The 20,835-nt window shown below is 40.1% G+C and overlaps 1 protein-coding gene across 2 annotated transcripts in view; it reads left to right on the top strand.

Annotated features, from left to right (window-relative positions):
- The window catches only part of LOC105481414 (placenta enriched 1), a 201,278-nt gene that overhangs the window by 158,994 nt on the left and 21,449 nt on the right, over window positions 1-20,835 (top strand). For both annotated transcript variants that reach the window (XM_011741003.3, XM_011741004.2), the window contains exon 2: window positions 5,226-5,297. The gene's annotated coding sequence lies outside the window, so the exon portion shown is untranslated. The remainder of the gene's footprint in view (window positions 1-5,225; window positions 5,298-20,835) is intronic.

The following is a 20,835-nucleotide window of genomic DNA, read 5'->3' on the forward strand; positions in this document are numbered from 1 at the left end:
GCCAACAGCACGTTGGGTAACAATGTAGGCTCTTCCAGTTTTGCCATGAAAACATTTGTGGGGTATTCCTTTCTGAACAGTGCCCATTCCCTTGATGTCTAAAATATCACCTTTCTTGTAGATTCACAGGTATATGGTCAAAGGAACAAGCCCATGTTCTCTAAAAGGCCTAGAGAACACATACTGGGTGCCTCTTCTCTTTCCCTTTGTGTTTGTTATTTTGGCAAAATACTAGAAGATGGTGGTTCTGGCCAAAAGTGATCATCTGTCTTTTTTATTAACTCAAAATCAGCTGATATGTGACTTTAATTACATCTTGAAGCTATATTTTAAAATATTTTGTATAGATGTAGAGGGTACAAGTGCAGACTTCCTACATTCATATATCGTACCATGGTGGAGTTTGGGATTTTGCTGTACTCATCACTCGAATAGTGAACATTGTACCCAATAGGCAATTTTCTGCAAAAGACATGATTTCATTCTTTTTTATGGCTGAGTAGTATTCCATGATGTATAGATGCTACATTTTCTTTATCCAATCCACCACTGATGGACACTTAGGTTGGTTCCATTATCTTTGCTATTGTGAATAGTGCAGTGATAAACATTAGTGCAGGTATCTTTGTGATAAAATGATTTCTTTCCCTGTGGGTAGATACCCAGTAGTGGGACTCCTGGATCAAATGATATTTCTATTTTTAGTTCTTTGAGAATGGATCAAATGATATTTCTACTTTTTGTTCTTTCAGAAATATCCCTACTGTTTTCCATAAGTTGTGCTAACTTACATTCTAACCAACAGTACATAAGCATTCCCTTTTCTCCACATCCTCACCAACATCTATTTTTCTTTTTAATTATAGCCATTCTGACTGGTGTAAGATGGTATCTCATTGTGGTTTTAATTTGTGTTTCTCTGATTAGTGATGTCGAGTATTTTTTCACATGTTTATTGGCCACTTGTATGTTTAAAGCTATATTTTTAAGCATTATGATAAGCAATCTAGCCAGATTAGTAACAAAATGAACCCTACTCTCAAGGAGGAGAATCCAAGTGAGTAATTCAGCGCACGCACATCACTGCAGTTAGAAAAACTACACAAATACCACTTTTTTTTTTTTTTTTGAGACAGAGTCTTACTCTGTCGCCCAGACTGGAGTGCAGTGGCACAATCTCGGCTTACTGCAGCCTCTGCTCCCAGGTTCAAGTGATTCTCCTGCCTCAGCCTCCTGAGTAGCTGGGCCTACAGGTGTGTGCAACCACGCCCCGCTATTTTTTTTTTTTTTTTTGTATCTCTAATAGAGACAGGGTTTCACCACGTTGGCCAGGATGGTCTTGATCTCGACCTCGTGATCCACCCGCCTTGGCTTCCCAAAGTGCTGGGATTACAAGCGTGAGCCACCACGCCAGGCCACAAATACTGCTTTCTATTGGCCAACACAGGAAGAAACATGAACTTCCTTCCTCAAGTTTGAGGCTGGAGTCTTTGTCATGGCCTTCAGTCACTAGTGAGACTGGTGATCTCCTCATCCAACCATGAGCACATTGAGGACAAGGGCACATCTGAGTCATCTCTGTCATCCCAGTGCCTGGCACAGTCAACATTTGTTGGTGGAAGGAAGGCAGGAATGCCACCCATCCCCCTGGGGGAGATAGTCTTGGGCACAGTCTCTCTTTGCATTGCTCCTGCAGGGTACTGAACCACCTCTACCCTCACAGCAACCTCCTCTCCATCATCCATCACTTCAGGCCACTCAAGGGTGAGCAAGCCAGCTGATAGCACTTTTCAGCTACACAAATGGATAAATCACAGAAACCAACATTTGTCAGACCCAGCTATCCTGATTCTTGTTGTGAACAAAATGATCATTAATTCCTTTGGACGAGTCCCCTAGTCTCCAGCCATTTGTCTCCTTTCCCCATGGGCAAATAACAATGCGAGTCCTATTAGTGGTCTCTAGTCATCTCATAGCATTGCAGGGAGAGCTGAAGCTGGATGAATGGACATCCCTGAGCTTGTGGAGTTCTCATCAAATGGGCAGTGACTGGGTATGATCCCCTTTGGAGCCTGTCACGGCTGTTGACATTGAAAATACCGGTGTGGAAACAAATGCTGTCTTTGTCACAGGCTCAACTACAGGGGCCTCTCCTTCCCTAAGCTGGCAGCTGAGGCTAAGTACTTGAGATCCCTGGGCCAGCTGTTGTGAAGTAAACACCAGGCAGTAGGTAAGGCAAGATTCAGAACTGGGCAGAAAGCCAGGCTGGAGGGGGAGCTCTGATAGGAGGGGAGCACAAAAGTTGGCAAACAAGTGCTTTCCAAGTAGGTTTTACAAAATACAATCTGGCCTCTAAAGTAGACAAAGCACCAATGAGGGGTGCAGGGGTGGGAGTGCTGCCTAAAAATGCCTGCTGTAACTCACTATCAGCTCAAGAAGATTCTAGAACTGGAAAGGCACTGTGAGCAATGTTTCCCGAGGAGGCTTCCCTTGGAGCACAAAAAGATAGCCACACCCTTTGAAGTTAGCTGGGAGCTTACAAAGGGCAGTGTTGTTTCCACTAAGGAAGAATGATAGCCCTGCATAATGGTGTCCTTATTCTGTAAACCCCAGACCTTGTGCGATGAGGGGCAAGTGAGCCTGCAGGCCCCAGCAAAGAGGGAGGAAATGGTTGGCAAAATACATACTTTTAGCTTGCTTGCTGGTCAACATGGAAGGTCTCCCCTAGGAAGATGGTGTGGTCAAAGTCAGGGGTCTGTTTCAACTCTCTTCCAAGGATGATTGCTAAATCATATCAAGATACCTTTTTAATTTGATGATGGCTGATGTAAGTTTCCAAATGCTCACATCTTCTGTCATATTTGATGTATTTCAGTGAATCATGCCACAAGCTGAGAGGCTCTAGAGATGAAAGGCTGATGAGAAAAAACGAATGAGCCCATTGTTTTACATCAGAATGAGAATGGTGATATTTCTGAGTAGTGGGATTCCTGTCACACAAAAGGGGAAGTCAGTAGGCTAGCAGTAGCTGCCAAGGGCAGCTTATTGGACAATTATTAGGGAACGGAATCCTAAAATTGGAATTTTAACATAGCCTTGATCAACTTTGGAATGCCTATGGTATTGCATCATACATGCTTGTGTCAGGGACCACTTCCAAAATTCTGACTCATCTCTCAGGCCAATGAAACCATTTCAGCATGTGAATTACACCCCTGGTGTCATCCAAGAGAATTTTTGTCAGCCCTGGTGCCCAGGACCGATTCCATTAGGCCTAGGAGAAGCTGTGTGGTGCAACAGAAAGAGCCACGAGGAGCCCTGGGCTCTAGTCCCAGCTCTGTTGCCAATTAACTGTCATTCCAAGGGAATCTTTTAATGAATCTGTATCTTGGTTTCTTTAGCAGTTAAAAGGAGACAGTTGAATTTGATGAGTTAGTCTCTTACAGCTTTAAAAATAAAAATGCATGTTTCATAGCTTGGCATTCAACAAAGAATTGTTGTGGATATGCAAGTAATCTAATTTTATAATTTTCTTTAGGTATGAAAGGAATCTTAAACATCATATAGTCCAACCCCTTTATCATACAGATGTGGAAACCAAGGTCCAGAAAGGGGAAGGGATTTGCTCAATTAGTGCAGAATTAGGGTTACAGATCACGTTTCTGGATTCCCAGTCCAACGCATTTTCCACTACACTTATTTTTAAATCAAGTAATACATGAGCATGGTTTAACAATATGAAATAGGCAGCTGGGTGCGGTGGCTCACACCTGTAATCCCAGCACTCTGGGAGGCCGAGGCAGGCGGATCATGAGGTCAGGGGATGGAGACCATCCTGGCTAACACAGTGAAACCCCATCTCTACTAAAAATACAAAAAAATTAGCCAGGTGTGGTGGCGGGCGCCTATAGTCCCAGCTACTCAGGAGGCTGAGGCAGGAGAATGGCCTGAACCTGGGAGGTAGAGTTTGCAGTGAGTAGAGATCACGCCACTGCACTCCAGCCTGGGCGACAGAGTGAGACTCCATCTCAAAAAAGAAACAAAGAAATATATATATATATATATACACACACATATATAAAATACAGAGAACTGACAATTAAAAACAACAGTTCTCTGCCCCACTCCTCCCCATCCCCAGTCCCACTCCTCAGAGGCAACCATTTTTTAACAGATTCTGTTGGCAATTCATCTGATAGTTACTTCTGAATCTCTAAATATTACTCTGTTTCTATTCCTAATTTATGCATTTTGGACATTATCTATTGACTCCCTGTTATAAAAATGGAAGATTTAGCTCACTTAACATTACTCCCAACTGCCTCTCTTTCTTCTGCCTCCCCATGGTTGATAGCATTATTTTATGAGATTTTTAAAAATTCACTTTTTAAAATAGCATGCTATTTTGAAATTTACTTTTTTGGTGTACAGCTCTATGAGTTTAGGCAAATACATAAAGTCATGTAACTGCCACGACAATCATGATACAGAACAGTTCCATACCCCCCAAATCCCCTCATGCTGCCCTTTGTAATCAACTCCTTCCTTTACCCCCTACACTGATCTGTTTTGTTGCTACAATTTTGTCTTTTCCAGAATGCCCAGAAATTGAATTATATACCATATAACCCTTTGAGACTGACTTCTTTCACTCAGTATAACTATTTTGAGATTCATGTATCTGTTGTTCATTCTTTTGTATTGCTGAATAGTACTCCACTCATGGATGTACCACAGCTTATCCATTCACCAGTTGCAGACCCTTTCAGTTGTTTCCAGTTTGATAGCATTATTTTTAGTTATTCTATTGGTTACTTTTTAACTGGAAATCATATACTGAAACCTCTACTTCTTGCACCATCATCCACTATATAGTAAGTAGATCTTCCTTTTCAGAATAGTAAATGCTTTGGACTGATTGAAAAACATAATACTTTCATTTCTTTAGTCACAGTTTTAGGTGGATTTAATTTGAGGGTGTGATTTTTCATGGGGGTGGGAAGATTTGTTCAAATGCTGTCCAGCAGCCCTATTCAAGGCTACAGCCATTCTAAATGCCTCCTGTCACATAGCGGGCCTTCTCTAGTACTAGACATGCTTGTTGCTGGGAAGATATGCATGTACTTTCTGTTCTGACCGTTGCTAACTCAGGCAGTAGTTTTTGGGAAAAAGACCTTTCTTCATGTGGATTTCAGCTTTTGTCTGTCATGTTTTTTCTGTTCCAGCTGCCTTCACCAGTGAGCACAAAGCCACATTTCAAAGGAAACTGACAAATTATCCCCAGCTGCCAGAAGGAGGTTAGTTTTCTGTGTGTTCAGTGTCCCCCTTCTCTGATAACCAACAGGTTAACTTTCTAAAGGGAACTGACAAAAGCAGAAATTGCCCTTTTACCCAAATGAGTTGTGATTGTTGATTTTTTAGAAGATGTGGATTTGTAATATTCCTCTCCGTTCCTACTCTAATTTATACCAGGAAATAGAGTGTAAGTGATCACAATGGAACCTCTATTGTTTGCAAGATTCATATTAATGCATTCTGGTTTTTTAAGTGCTTACAAGATCTAAATTAATTTTTAAATTAGCTAGCACAGTGTCTTTACTCAATGAGTAACCATTAAAAGGCTGAATGATGTCAGCCCTGGCCATAGAGATTTATGTGTTGTTATATTTCATTTGCATTTTTAACCATCTTTGTACATGTGTTATGCATCTAGCACTTATGCTGTATAACAGGAGAGAGTCTAATGCCTAGCACAGTACACTACACATAGTAGGTGCTCACTAAATGCCATTTGAATTGAAATGATCCAAAAGAGTGTCATGTATCTATGATGGTAAAATATTCTGTGTTAATGCAATGAGTCAGGCATTCTCAAACGCTAATAGGAATGCAAACTGGTACAACTCTCCCACAGGGCAACTTGGCAAAATGCTCGAAAGCCTTAACCATGTTCTTATCCTTTTACCCAGTAATTCTCTTTCTAAGGATTTATGGTAAAAGGAAATAGAGATGCACAAAAAATACAAATACATGGAAATTCATTGTGGCAGTATTTAAAATAGAGAAAAAGTGGAAACAACTTAAGTTGTCCATACTATGAAATCCTATGCAGTAACATTTATACTATGAAATGCAAGGTAATTATTTAAAATCATGTTTAGAAGAATATTTAATGACTTGAGTAAATGCTCATGGTCTAAATTAAGCAGGGGAAAGGAGGATACACAAACATACAGTGAAATCCCAAGTGTGTGTGTGTGTGTGTGTGTGTGTGTGCAGGAAAAAAAAAAGACTAGAAAGAAATAATAGAAATATTAACAATGATTAGCCAGCCGTGTGTGTGTGTGTGTGTGTGTGTGTGTGTGTGTGTGTGTGTGTGCAGGAAATAAAAAAGACTAGAAAGAAATAATAGAAATATTAACAATGATTAGCCAGCCATGGTGGCACATGCCTGTAGTCCTAGCTACTCAGCAAGCAGAGATGTGAGGATCCCTTGGACCCAGAAGTTTGAGGTTGCAGTGAGCTGTGATTACACCACCGTGCTCCAGCCTGGGTGACCGTGTCCCTAAGCAACAAACCACAGAACTATAATTATCCCTATGTTGTGGGATTATGAGTCATTTTCATTTTCTTATTTTTGTAATGAGCTTATCTTACTTTAAAATCCAAATTTTTTTAATTTTAAAGAACTAACTACTACTTATGCTAGAGGGCTGACATTCATAAAATCCTAGTAATGAGATATAGAACCATTTCTCCAACTAGTGTCAAATCTTCATCTTTTAAAAAAAAAAATGAGATAGGGTCTCACTCTGTTGCCCAGGCTAGAGTGAAGTGGGCTGATCATAGCTCACTGCAGTCTTAAACTCTTGAACTCAGTGTCAATTCTTCAGATGCCATATGGATGGTTACTGCAGTGGTCAGTTTTTAGAAAAACTAAATAAAGCCCAGAAGTCATTTCAGATTTAAATACTCTGAGGGGTGGGGTACAGTGGCTCATGCCTGTAATCCTACTACTTTGGGAGGCCAAGGTAGGTGGCTCACTTAAGCCTAGGTGTTCAAGACCATCCTGGGCAACATGGCAAAACCTCATCTATACAAAAAATTTAAAAATTAGCCAGGTCTGGTGACATGCACATGTAGTCCCAGCTACTCGGGAGGCTGAGGTGAGAGGATTGCTTGAGGCCAGAAGTTCCAGACCAGCCTAGGCAACAAAGGAAAATCCCATTTCAACAAAGAAAAAAATGTGAAAAATAAGCCAGACGTGGTGGTATATGCCTGTAGTCCAAGCTACTCAGGAGGCTGAGGCAGGAGGATCACTTGAGCCCAGGAGTTTAAGGCTGCAGTGAGCTGTGATCATACCACTGCACTCCAGCCTAGGTGACAGAGTGAGACCCTATCTCAATAATAATAGTAATAATAATGATAACAGTAATAATAATAATAATAATAATGCTCTGAGCCTTAGTTTGATATTGAAAGGAAAATATGTTTATCCTTTTCTCTAGGCCTAGTTAATTTTCATCCTTCTCTCTCCATCCCCACCCCTTTTTAAACTTTCCAGATCTGTGGAACAAATGTTGAGCAAACTGGAAATAAATAAAATCCAATGGCTTTAAGATACCACAAATCCCTCCCTTCCTGTGTACTAATGGCTACCTGCCCATTCTACTCCCCAGAGTGAAGGGCTAGAGTCAGCCAAAATGGAGGCTTTTCTGATTCAAGCATGCAAAATGCAAATGCTCAAAAGATAGAAAAACTTAGGAAGTCTGAAAAGATTGAGACACAACATGTGCAACTCTCCCTCCCCTAGATTCTTAGCTTCATGTGATATAAAGTATGGGCTCTGATGGGGGAAAAACCCAATCACAGAAGACAGATGTATTAGTCTGTTCTCATGCTGCTCTGAAGAAATACCCAAGCCTGGGTAGTTTATAAAGGAAAAAGATTTAATTGACTCACAGTTCCACATGGCTGGGGAGGCCTCAGGAAACTTATACTCATGGCAGAAGGGGAAGCAAACATGTCTTTCTTCACATGGTGGCAGGAGAGAGAAGTGCCAAGTAAAAGAGAAAAGCCTATTATAAAACCATTAGATCCTGTAAGAACTCACTCACTATCATGAGAACAGCATGAGGGTAGGCACCCCCATGATTCAATTACCTCCCACCAGGTCCCTCCCACGACACTTGGAGATTATGAGAACTACAATTCAAGATGAGATTTGGGCAGTGACACAGCCAAACCATATCAGCAGATGTATTAAGGACAGTTCATATTTCAAAGAAATCACACAATCCTGGACCTTTAGAGCTGGAAGGAAAATATTCCAGCAAGTATAGGTCTCCTTCCAAATACCAGATACTATGCTAATCCAAATGTTATCTCATTAAAAAACCACCTACCAGCACACCTCATTTTATACATGAGGAGAGAGGTTATTTACCCAGAGACAGGTTATTAACTACCTTAGCTCACATCATTTGTTGGCTGCTAAGTTGTGATAGTTCCCATATCTTCTGGAGACTCTCAAGTGAAAAGATGGATTTTTCTAGTAGAATCTTTCCTTCAGCTCCAAATATTCCAAATACTTACTATGTACTTGTGCTTGGATGTTTTGCTAACAGCTCAAGCTAATCAGGTACAAAGTCAAACTCATGGTGTTTCCCTCATCTCCCTGTCACCCAGGATCTGAACCAAAGTCTGTTTTGCTTTTTACTGTATTTCATCCCCCACAAACAGTCTGTTAACAAGTCCTGTCAATTTTTTCCTTCAAAAACGACCTCCAGGTCCTAACATACTCTCAAGGCAACTCAACCTCTACCTCCTTAAAAAAACAACCCTTCTTGACCACTTCAGCCATACTCTTGCCTCTCTTCTGGCTTCATACAGCACTTTTAATCTGCATGACACAGTTTAGTTTAGCACTTGTCATTCAGGGGCAATTAGCATGTGCTCAGCAGCATTCACTCATGCAACAAGCATGTATTGAGTGTCTACTATATTCTACACCCTGAAATGGAGAATTCACTTTTCTTGTTTTCCCAAATAGACATCAAATACCCCGAGAGTCGAGGTCACATCTTTCTTCATAGTTTCTTAAACACCCAGTGCAGTTCTGGGCACATACTGAAGACTTGTTAGTTAAAAAGCAGTACAGACTCAAGGAATCTGTCACCAGTTCAGCAGCTGACGAGCTCAGGGGACACTTTAGTCAATAATTCTGCTGCAACATCTCACAAGCTACACGAGTATGATCCACTCATTCAACAAAGACGGTGTATTAAAATGTGAGTTTTTTAACACCATAACTTCAGAGATAAGTAATGAGATTTAATAACTAATCAGAGATATGGGATCCTAAAAGTCAGCTTCTGCTTTTAGAAAGATGGAGTAGATGTACTTTTCTCTATTCCTTTCACTAAGTACAAGTATAAACCCTAGTTATTATATATACAACAAACATAAGACAACCAAGAAAGGTGGAGAGAAGATAGACTGACTAAGGACCTTGAGACTCAAAGAGTGACATGTTCGTGAGTTCCCTGAGCTTTCTTTTTGCCTCGAATATCCCAGGCTGGCTGCTAGAGAAGCTAGCAATTCAGAAAACACCAGTGGGAACAGATTTTTCCAAAGCCCCAACAAAAGCCTACTCTCTCTAGCCAAAGGACCAGAAAAGGGGCATCCTAGAAAGACAGAAAACTTTTAGACCATTATTGCTCTACTGCAGCCAAACACCGCAGGAGAAACTGTAACCCTCACCTCCAACTGTCCAAGCAAAGGCTGAGTGGCGAGACTGAACTTCTACCCCAATCTGGCAGTAACAAGGCAACTCTTCCAGTTTTTTCTACTAGAACAATGTCAGAATAAAACCACTAAAACATAAGGTTTAAATAAGATCCAGAGTCTCGTGACATAATATCCAAAATGAACAGTATTCAATTGAAAATCATTCATCATACCAATAACCAGGAAGATTTCAAACTGAATGAAAAAGACAGTCAATTCATGCCAGCACTAAGATGACTGAGATAGAATTATCTGACAAAGATTTTGAAACAGCTATCATAAAAATGCTTCAATGAGCAATTACAAACATGCTCGGAACAAATAAAAAGAACAGAAAGTCTCAGTAAGCAAATAAGAATATATAAAGAACCAAATGTAGACTTTAGAACTGAAAAACACAACAACCAAAGTGAAAATCTCAGTGAATAGGGTGAACAACACAATGGAGGGGACAAAGGAAAAAAATCAGAGTACTTGAGTATATAACAACAGAAATTATGCAGGGAGCAAATAGACTGGAAAAAAATAACAGTCTCAGGGACCTGTATAACTATTACAAAAGATATAACATTCATGTCATTAGAGTCCCAGGATGAGAGGAGGAGACTATGACTGAAAAGTATTTCAAGGAATAATGGCTGAAAATTTTCCAAATTTGGCAAGAGACATAAACCTACAGATTCAAAAAGCTGAGAGAATCTCAAACATGCTAAATCCAAAGAAATCCACACTAAGACATATCATAGTCAAACTTCTGAAAACGAAAGACAAAGAAAACAATCTTGAAAGCAGACAGAGGAAAAACAATGATTTGGCCAAGCATAGTGGCTCATGCCTATAATCCCAGCACTTTTGGAGGCCAAGGTGGGTGGATTGCTTGAGCCCAGGAGCTTGAGACCAGCCTGGACAACATGGTGAAACCCCATCTCTGCAAAAAGTACAAAAATTAGCCAAGTGTGGTGGTGCACACCTGTAGTCCCAGCTACTCGGGAGGCTTAAGTAGGAGGATCACTGAGCCCAGGGAGGTAGAGGCTGCAGTGAGCCATGATCATGCCACACTGAACTCCAACCTGAGTAACAGAGTAAGGCTCTGTCTCAAAAAAGAAAAGAAAAACAATACTTTGACAGAGAAACTGAGAAACAATTATTTTAATGGCAGTTGATTTCTTGTCAGAAACCATGTGGCCAGAAGGAATTGACACATTTTTCAAATGCTGAAAGAAAAGAACTAAATCCTATATCCCACAAAAATATCCTTCAGGAATGAAGTGGGAATCAAGACATTCTCAGATGAAGGAAAATTAAGAGAACCTGTCTCCATCAGAGCTACTCTAAAATAATAGCTAAAGGAAGTTATCTAAACAGAACAGAAATGATAAAATAAATCTTGGAACATCAAGAAGCAAGAAATAATACAATAAGCAAAACTATGGTGAACACAATAGACTTTCCTTCCTCTTTGAGTCTTCAAAATTTTGTTTGATGGTTGAAGCAAAAATAATAATACTGTCTGATATAGTTCTTATTGCATGTAGAGGAAATATTTAAGTTGATCATATCATAAACTAGGGAGATAAAGAGACATTAACAGAAGTAAGCTTTTATACTTCACTCATACTGGCAAAATAACATTACCAGTAGACTGTGATAAGTTATGTATACACAATGTAATACATAGAGCCACCACTCAAAATCTATACAAAGATATACACTCAGAACCACTACAGATAAGTCAAAATGTTACAATATTCCCAAAAATATTCAAGTACTCATAGGAAGGCAGGAAAAAGAAAATAAAATTAAAAATAAAATGGCAGACTTAGATCCTAACATATCAATAATTACATTAAATGCATATAAGGTCTAAATACACCAATTAGAAGACAGAGACTGGCAGAGTGGATAAGGAAAAACGACCCAACAGTATGTACTATACAAGAAACTCACCTTAAATATAATGATACAAGACAACTGAAAGTAAAAGGAAGGAAACATATTTATCATGCAAGCATTAGTCAAAACAAAGCATGAGTGTCTATATTAATATCAGATAGATTTCAGAGAAAGAAAATTATCAAAGACAGAGAGGGACATTATATAATGATAAGTGGCTCAACCCACCAAAAAGATGTATCAATCCTAAATGTGCATGGAACAAACAACAGAGCTGTTTGTGAAGCAAAATATGTGAAGCAAAAACTGATAGAACTGAAAGAAGAAAATCCACAAAGCCACAATAGTTGGAAATTTCAACACTCCTCTCTTAACAATTGATAGGACAACTAGACAGAGAATTAGCAAAGATAGAGAACTCAACAATACCATCAATAACAGGATCTAATCAACATGTATAGAATACTCCATCCAACACAAGCAGAATACACATTCTGGAGAACATAGAACAAGAGAGACCATATTCTGAGCCATAAAAGAAACCACAACAAATTTAGAAGAATTGCAATTGTACATAGTGTGTTCTCTGACAATAATGGAATCAAATTAGAAATTAATAACAGAAAGATAACAGGAAAACATCCAAACACTTGAAAAATAAACAACATCCTTCTAAATAATCTATGGGTCAAAGAGGAAGTCTCAGGAGAAATGTTTAAAATACATTGAACTGAATTGAAAATAAAACTATAATATTTCAAAATTTGTGGGACGTGGCAAAAGCCACGCTGAGAGGGAAATTTATATCACTAAATTATACATGAGAAAAGAGGAAAGGTCTCAAGTCAGTAATCTAAGCTTCCACCTCAAGAACGTAGAAAAAGAACAAATAAACACAAGGCAAGCAGAAGGAAGGAAATAATAAAGATAAGAGTTGAAATTGAATAAAAGGAAAACAATAGAGAAAATTAATGAAAGAAAAACCTGTTCCTTTGTAAAAACTAAAGAATTTAATAAAATTGACAGACCTCTAGCAAGACTGATCAAAAAGAGAGAGAGAGAGAGAGAAGAAACAAATTACCAGTATCAGAAACAAAACAGGGGATACCACTACAAACCCTGCAGACATCAAAAGGTTAACAACTTTACACACACAAATATAACGATGAACCAATTCCTTGAAAAACAGAAACTACCACAATTCACCCAATAAAAATACAGGTAGTAGCTCCATAACAATTAAGGAAATTAAATTCATAATTTAAAAACTCCCCAAACAGAGATCTCTAGGCTCAGATGGTTTCAACTGGGGAATAAACATTTAAAGAAAAAGTAATGCCAATTGTACATAATGTCTTCCAGAAAATAGAAGTAGAGGAAATATTTCCCAATTCATTTTATTAAGCTAATATTACCCTGATACTAAAATCAGACAAAAACAGTAAAACTGCAGGCCACTATCACTCATGAAAGTAAATGCAAAAATTAATAACAAAATATTAGCAAACAGACTTCAGCCATATGAAGGAATTACACACCATGACCAAGTGAGGTTTATTCCGTGTACGCAAGTCTGGTTCAATATTTAAAAATCAATCAATGTGAACCACCATATTAACAGCTAGAGAAGAAAAATCACATGTTTATATCATTTGATGCCGAAAAAATATTTCACAAAATTCAGCATCCATTCATAATAAAATCTTTCAGCAAACAGGGAATAGAGAGGAATTTCCTCAACTTGATAAAGAGCATCTGCAAAAGAAAACCCCTACAACTAACATTTTACTTAATGGTGAAAAACTGATTGTTTTCACCCTTAGATCAGGAAAAAGGCAAGGATGTGCACTTTCACTACTCTTATTCATCATAGTGCTGGACATTCTAGCTAGTACAGAAAGTCCAGAAAAGGAAATAAAAGGCATACAGATTAGAAAGGAAGAAAGAACATTTTCTTATTTTCAGATGACATGATGGTCTGTATAGAGAATACCAAGAAAACTATTTTTTTTAAACTCTTAGAACTAATAAACGAGTTTGGCAAGGTCAGGAGATACAAGATAAGCATACACAAATCAATTGTATTTCTATATATTAATAATGAATACATAAACACCAAAGTTAAAAATACGACACCATTTATAATTGCTCAAAAAAGACTTAGGTGTATATCTAACAAAACATGAATAAGACTTGTATGTTGAAAACTACAAAATGCTGAGGAAAGAAATCAAATATCTAACTCAATGGAGAGGCATACCATGTACTTTAAATGCTTTAAATCCATTTTAAAGATTAAGCATAAAGGTGTCAATTATTTCCAAATTGATATACATGTTTACCATAATTCCTATCAAAACAGCAACAAGATCTTTGTATAATTTTATGTCAAATTTATACAGAAAGTCAAAGGAACACAAATAGCTAAAGCAAGTTTGAAAAAGAAGAATAAAGTGGGAGGAATCAGTTGACCCCATCATATATCTACAGTAATCAAGACTGTGTGGTATTGGTAGAAGGACAGACACATAAATCAATAGAACAGAACAGAACCCACAAATAGTCCCATATAAATATGACCGACTGACTTTTTAAAAGATACACACACAATTCAATGGAGGAAAGATAGCCTTTTAAACAAATGATGATGGAGAAATTACACATCCATGGTAGGGGAAAAAAAAAAAACCTTGTAGTAGTCACGGTTCTCCAGAGAAACAGAACCAATAGGATGTGTGTGTGTGATGGGGGGTGTGTTTAGAGAGAGAAAAAGAGACAGAGAGAGAGATTGACCGATTGATTGATTAAGAAATTGGTTCATGGAATTGTGGAAGCTGGTAAGCCCAAAATTTGCAGGGTAGGGCAGCAGGCTGGAGACTCAGGGAAGAGTTAATGTTGCAACTTGAGTTCAAAGGCAGTCCGCTGACAGAATTCCCTCTTCTTGAGGGGCCTTCAACTGATTGGATAAGGCCCACCCCCATTATGGAAGGTAATCTACTTTACTCAAAGTCTACTGATTTACATGTTAATCTCCTCTAAAAAACAAAATACCCTCACAGCAACATTCAGAGGTGTTTCACCAAATATCTGGGTACTGTGGCCTAGCCAAGTTGACACATAAAATTAACCATCACAAAGCTCAATCTAAGACTCATACTTTATACAAAAAGTATCTGAAAATGGATGATGTACTTAAACATAAAAACTATTTTAAAATGTTTAAATAAACAGTAGAAAATGTTTGGGATCTAGAGCTTAGGCAAAAAGTTCTTAGACTTGATACCAAAAGCACAATCCATGAAAGGAAAAATCAATAAATTGGACCTGACCAAAATATAAAACATTTACTCTGTGAAAGAAGATGAAAAGACAATTTGTATAACATAATGGGAGAAAATATTTGCAAACCGTACATCTGACAAATGACACATATCTGGAATACATTAAGAACCTTAAAAAACTCAACAGTAAAACAAAATCCAACTAGAAAATGGGCAAAGGACATAAAGATACGTTTCACCAAAGAAGAAACATGGATTGTAAAGACAAGAAAAGATGTTCACCATCATTAATCATTAGGGAAATGCAAATTAATACTTCAATGAGATGTCACTATATACCTATTAGAACAGCTGAAATAAAAAAACAGTGACAATACCAAATGTTGGTGAAAATGTAGAGAAACTGGATCTCTCAGACATTGCTGGTGAGAATGTGAAATGCTACAGGTTCTCTGGAAAACTCTTTGGCAGTTTCATATAAAACTAAACATGCAAGTACCATAGGACCCAGCAATCACACTCCTGGACATTTATCCCAGAGAAATGAAAACTTATGTCCACACAAATTCTCAGACGTGAATGTTTATAACAGTGTTATTCGTAATAGCAAAAAACTAGAAACAACCAAAATGTCCTTCGATAGGTGAATAATTAAACAAACCGTGCTACAATAAAAAAGAATGGACAATAACTTGGATGGACCTTAAGGGTATTACCTTGAGTGCCAAAATTGTTTGCACAAAGATCTCCACTCCTCACTCCTCTGCCATTGCAAACATTCTAGCTTCGATTAACTGGGATTCAAAAGACAAACTGGCAAAAAGAAACACCCAGGTGATTTCAATTTTGTAGCAGTGTATGAGAAGTGGCAATCTCTAAGGCAATGTTTCTTAAATATTATTATCCCATATCTGCAAGACACACGCATTCACACATGTGTACGTGTACACACATGCACACACACACACATTTCCAAGATGACAGATTTTCATGCAATGAGATTTTGGCCTCTATTGATTCATTTTCGAAGATGAAAGATAGAGACCTACCTGAGCTGTGCTCGAATGAGGGGAAAGGGTGATGGTTGGTAGTGGCATAGGGAAAATGGCAGGGAAGAGAGGAAGATAACACCGAGTTGTATGAAGAGGATTCTGCTGACCTGGGCTCCAGCTCTGTAGTGCTGGTCTTGGCCATTCTCTTGACATGTGCTATCTTCCCCATCTGCACCCCCAACTCTATGTCTGACAACTGATGTTAAAATGTCTCTTCTGGCCAGGTGTGGTGGCTCATGCCTGTAATCCCAGCACTGTGAAAGGCTAAGGGGGGCGGGGGATCACTTGAGGTCAGGAGCTCGAGACCAGCCTGGCCAACATGGTGAAACCTGGTATCTACTAAAAATACAAAAAATTAGCTGGGCGTCCTGGCTTGCACCTGTAGTCCCAGTTACCCGGGAGGCTGAGGTGGGAAAATCGCTTGAACCTGGGAGGCAGAGGTTGCTGTGAGCCAAGATGATACCACTGCACTCCAGCCTGGGCGACAGAGTGGGACTCTGTCTCAAAAAAACAAAAAAGTCTCTTCTTCAGGGAGGCCTTGCTAGATCCCAAGAATAGGTTAGATCCTTCTGTTATGCACTCTTTATTATAACACTTGCATATAACCCTTGTATCATTTATCGCAAATGTAATTACACATTTTTGAGATCAATTATCTAATACTAAGTAATGATGTGTGAGTTTATCTATTTACTTCCTGTCTCCCATTTGGGACTGTAAACTCCATTAATGTAGAAACCCTGTGTTAGTTCCCTTTTTGATATTCCCAGCACCTAACACAGTACTGGTCCAAAGAAGGTGCTCAGTACATATATGTTGGATGAATGAAGCCAGGTAACAAGACTCTGATTGACTTAAACATAGTTACTCAAAATCATGTTAAGGAAAAATAAATTTTATTTATTTATTTTTTATTTATTTTTAATATGGAGACTCGCTGTGTCGCCCAGGCTGGAGTGCAGTGGCGCGATCTTGGCTCACTGCAACTTCCACCTCCTGGGTTAAAGCAATTCTCCTGCCTTAGCCTCCCAAGTAGCTGGGACTACAGGCACGTGCCACCATGCCAGGCTAATTTTTTGTAGTTTTTGGTACAGATGGGGTTTCACCATATTAGCCAGGATGGTCTTGATCTCCTGACCTCATGATCCGCCCATCTCGGCCTCCCAAAGTGCTGGGATTACAGGTGTGAGCCACCACGCCCGGCTCATTTGTATTTATTTTCTCTCTTACAAAAGAGGAAAAAACTCCCTATCCCACATTGGATAAGACTGAATAGCTACAGGGATGCCCTGGAATGAAAAGTACTGTTTGACTACATGGACTAATGATAGGAAAGCAATGGTTTCCTAACCTTTGAGTCTGGAGGTCCACTGTACTTTTTTTTTTTTTTTTTTTTTTTGAGACAGAGTCTTCCTCTGTCACCCAGGCTAGAGTGCAGTGGCGCGATCTCGGCTCACTAAAACCTCTGCCTCCCAGGTTCAAGCGATTCTCCTGCCTCAGCCTCCCAAGTAGCTGGGAGTACAGGCATACCCCACCACGCCTGGCTAATTTTTGTATTTTTAGTAAAGATGGGGTTTTGCCATGTTGGCCAGGCTGGTCTCGAACTCCTGACCTCAAGTGATCCACCCACCTTGACCTCCCAAAGTGCTGGGATTACAGGCATGAGCCACTGTGCCCGGCTCCATTGTACGTTCTTTGAGGTACAGAATCCCAAGCCCGGAATCTTCTGCACATGAAAATGTAGACATCAGTACTCATGTATCCATCATTGGAGGGGTTTCTTTCCACCCACCAAATATCCCTTGAAATCATCCAGTAGAGCCCAGGGGTTGATGGAACCATTGGCTACCCAAGCTAAAAATTATGATTTCCATCCCCTATACTTATTTTCCCCAAGAGAACAAGCGAATTAGGCAAGCACAAAGGATTTGAGAGGAGGCTGCACTTTAGACTTTGACTTTAGGACCCCAATATTCTTCCTCAGGCTTCTCCAGGTTTCCCATTTCCTGTCACTCAGATTGGAGCCCTCCCTGCCAGCCAGTTAGGAAACAGAGATTCCACCAGTGGGAGAAACTGGAGGGGTGGGAGGAACATGCTCAAAGTCGGAACATTTCAGGGACAAGTCCAACCTGTTTAGCCTCTCACACATAAGCTTGCCTTTTCTTCTCAATATACCATGATTTAGTGCCAGGCCACCTAGGTTCCCCGCACCTCCTCCACCCAGTCCCTTCAGGGAAACAGGGTCCTTTCTGGCTGAGTTCCACGTTCAATATCCAGTGCTCTCCTCATAGCCACCTGACACCGGAGCTGTTGCTCAACCCCTCCCTCGATCAGATGCCCTGTGTTGCTTGAATTCATTTTTCTCCCTGGGCCCCTAAGTCAGTCACATTTTTCCCCAGCTGCTCTTCTGCTCTCTGCTACTCTTGATTGAATTCATCCCTTCTCTCAAATGTCTCCTTCTCACTTCCTCCAGCTTGTGTTTTCTCCATCCTTAAGTATTCTCCAGGCTCCTCTCTCTCCTGGCCAATGGTGCTCTGGTGAGATCATTTTCTTCACAGCACCCTCACCCCACATCCATCCTGGGCCTGCTCCCCACCTGTAGATGCGGTCATTTATTCACCAGCATTTTGCAATAACTAAACAACCACAGGTTCCTGTGGGTTCCCCACACAAGGAGGGACTAACTCCAGCATACACAGAACAGAAAAGAGGGTTCTACAGGAGGCAGAGGTTTCAGTGAGCCGAGATCGCACCACTGCACTCCAGCCTGGGCGACAGAGCAAGACTCTGTCTCACAATAAATAAATAAATAAATAAATAAATAAATAAATAAATAAAGGGTTCTAGAAAAAAAGGGGTGCAAGATTCAGATATTACCGAGTTTGAAGATGAGAGTATTTTTCAGCAAAACAGCTAGAAAATCGATAGCTTTCCCCCTAAAGAGGGGGTAAGCTAATCAAATCATAGTTAAAGAAAATCTATTCAAGGGTGTTTTTATATCACTTTTCTATATGCATCCTCTTTGTATATAAACCTTCTTCAAAAGGCTCTGAGAAAGAATACAAGTACCAGAACCTTATAAATTGGGCTTTTCTAGGGTCAATCACATTTTTTAAGTGGGGGTAAAACTGTACCAGTTCATAAAAATAAGAAATATCCTGACAGTTGTTTTATTCTGCATGAAACGTGCCCTTTTTTTGTAGTTTGGAGGTTACGAAGGGAGGCAACAGAACAACATTGATTTTAATCCCTGTCCCCTCCCCTCGCTGCCTGCCTCATTAAAAGCTAGTGGGTCTTACGAACAACCTGAAGATGCCTGCGAGCCACGGCAGAGGCCACCATGAATAGCACTTGAATGAAGTGAGAGAAAAAGGAAAATTGGAAAGCATCTTACTGGTGCCATCTCCCCCACTTACCATTTTCTGTGATGTACCTGGGCCCTCTCTTCATGAAGTTATTCTGGAGAACTGAGGGATTTAAAGGGCTACGCCTCCCTAGAGCAATCAACATCTTAACAGGATCCACAAGTGGAGGCTTTTTTTTTTTTTTTTTTAAGCAGAGTCTCACTCTGTCACCCAGGCTGGAGTGCAGTGGCACAATCATAGCTGACTGCAGCCTCGAACTCCCAGGCTCAAGTGATCCTCCCAGCTCGGCCTCCCAAGTAGCTGGGATTATACGTGCCAACAACCGTGACCGGCTATTTTTTTAGTTTTTTTTTTTTTTTTTCTGTAAAGACAGGGGTCTCATTTTGTTGCCCAAGCTGGTCTCAAACTCGTGGCCTCTAGTGATCCAACCTTCCTCCTCGACTTCACAAAGTGCTGGCATTACAGGCCCCAGCCACCGCACCCAGCCCACAAAGGGAGCCTTAAAGAAATGTCTGGCTTCTGTGGGGAGAGAACCAGCTGTGGAGTGAGCTCAGCTTGGCCTTGACTCCTGGTCACTTACTAGGATGTGACCTGCGTGAGCAAGTCACCCAAAGTCTCTAGGCTGCAGTTTCCTCCTCTCTCACATGGGAATAATAACAGCCCGTACCTCAGAACACTGTGAAGCCTACATGAAGCAAGGCTCACAAAGCCCTATGTACAGTGCCTGGCATGTTGTTAGTACTCCCTAAATGTGAATGAGGGCTGGGCGCGGTGGCTCATGCCTATAATCCCAGCACTTTGGGAGGCTAAGGCGGGCAGATCACTCAAGGTCAGGAGTTCGAGACCAACCTGGCTAACACGACGAAACCCCGTCTCTACCAAAACAAACAAACAAAAAACCACAAAAATTAGCTGGGCGTGGTAGTGCACACTGTAGTCCCAGCTACTTGGGAGGCTGAGGCAGGAGAATCGCCTGAGCCTGGGAAGCAAAGGCTGCAGTGAGCCAAGATCATGCCACTGCACTCCAGCCTGGGTGACAGAGCGAGGCTCCATCTCAAAAAAAAAAAAAGAAGAAAGAAAGAAAGAAAGAAAGAAAGAAAGAAAGAAAGAAAGAAAGAAAGAAAGAAAGAAAGAAAGAAAGAAAGAAAGAAAGAAAGAAAGAAAGAAAGAGAAAGAAAGAGAAAGAAAGAGAAAGAAAGAAAGAAAGAAAGAAAGAAAGAAAGAAAGAAAGAAAGAAAGAAAGAAAGAAAGAAAGAAAGAAAGAAAGAGAAAAAAAATGTTAGCGAGGAGAAGGAAGAGGAGGAGAGGGAGAAGGCGGCAAGATGACCTTGGAGTTCCCTGGAAAGAAGGGGCCTAGCTGCCCTCTGCGTCCTTCCCCTACCACTCTTCCTTTCACAGCCTAATCCAAAGGTGGCTTCACAGCCCCTCAGGTTTAACAGCTGAGACTTTGTTTCC

This window comes from Macaca nemestrina, chromosome X, assembly GCF_043159975.1.
Source record: "Macaca nemestrina isolate mMacNem1 chromosome X, mMacNem.hap1, whole genome shotgun sequence".
NCBI lineage: Eukaryota > Metazoa > Chordata > Mammalia > Primates > Cercopithecidae > Macaca > Macaca nemestrina.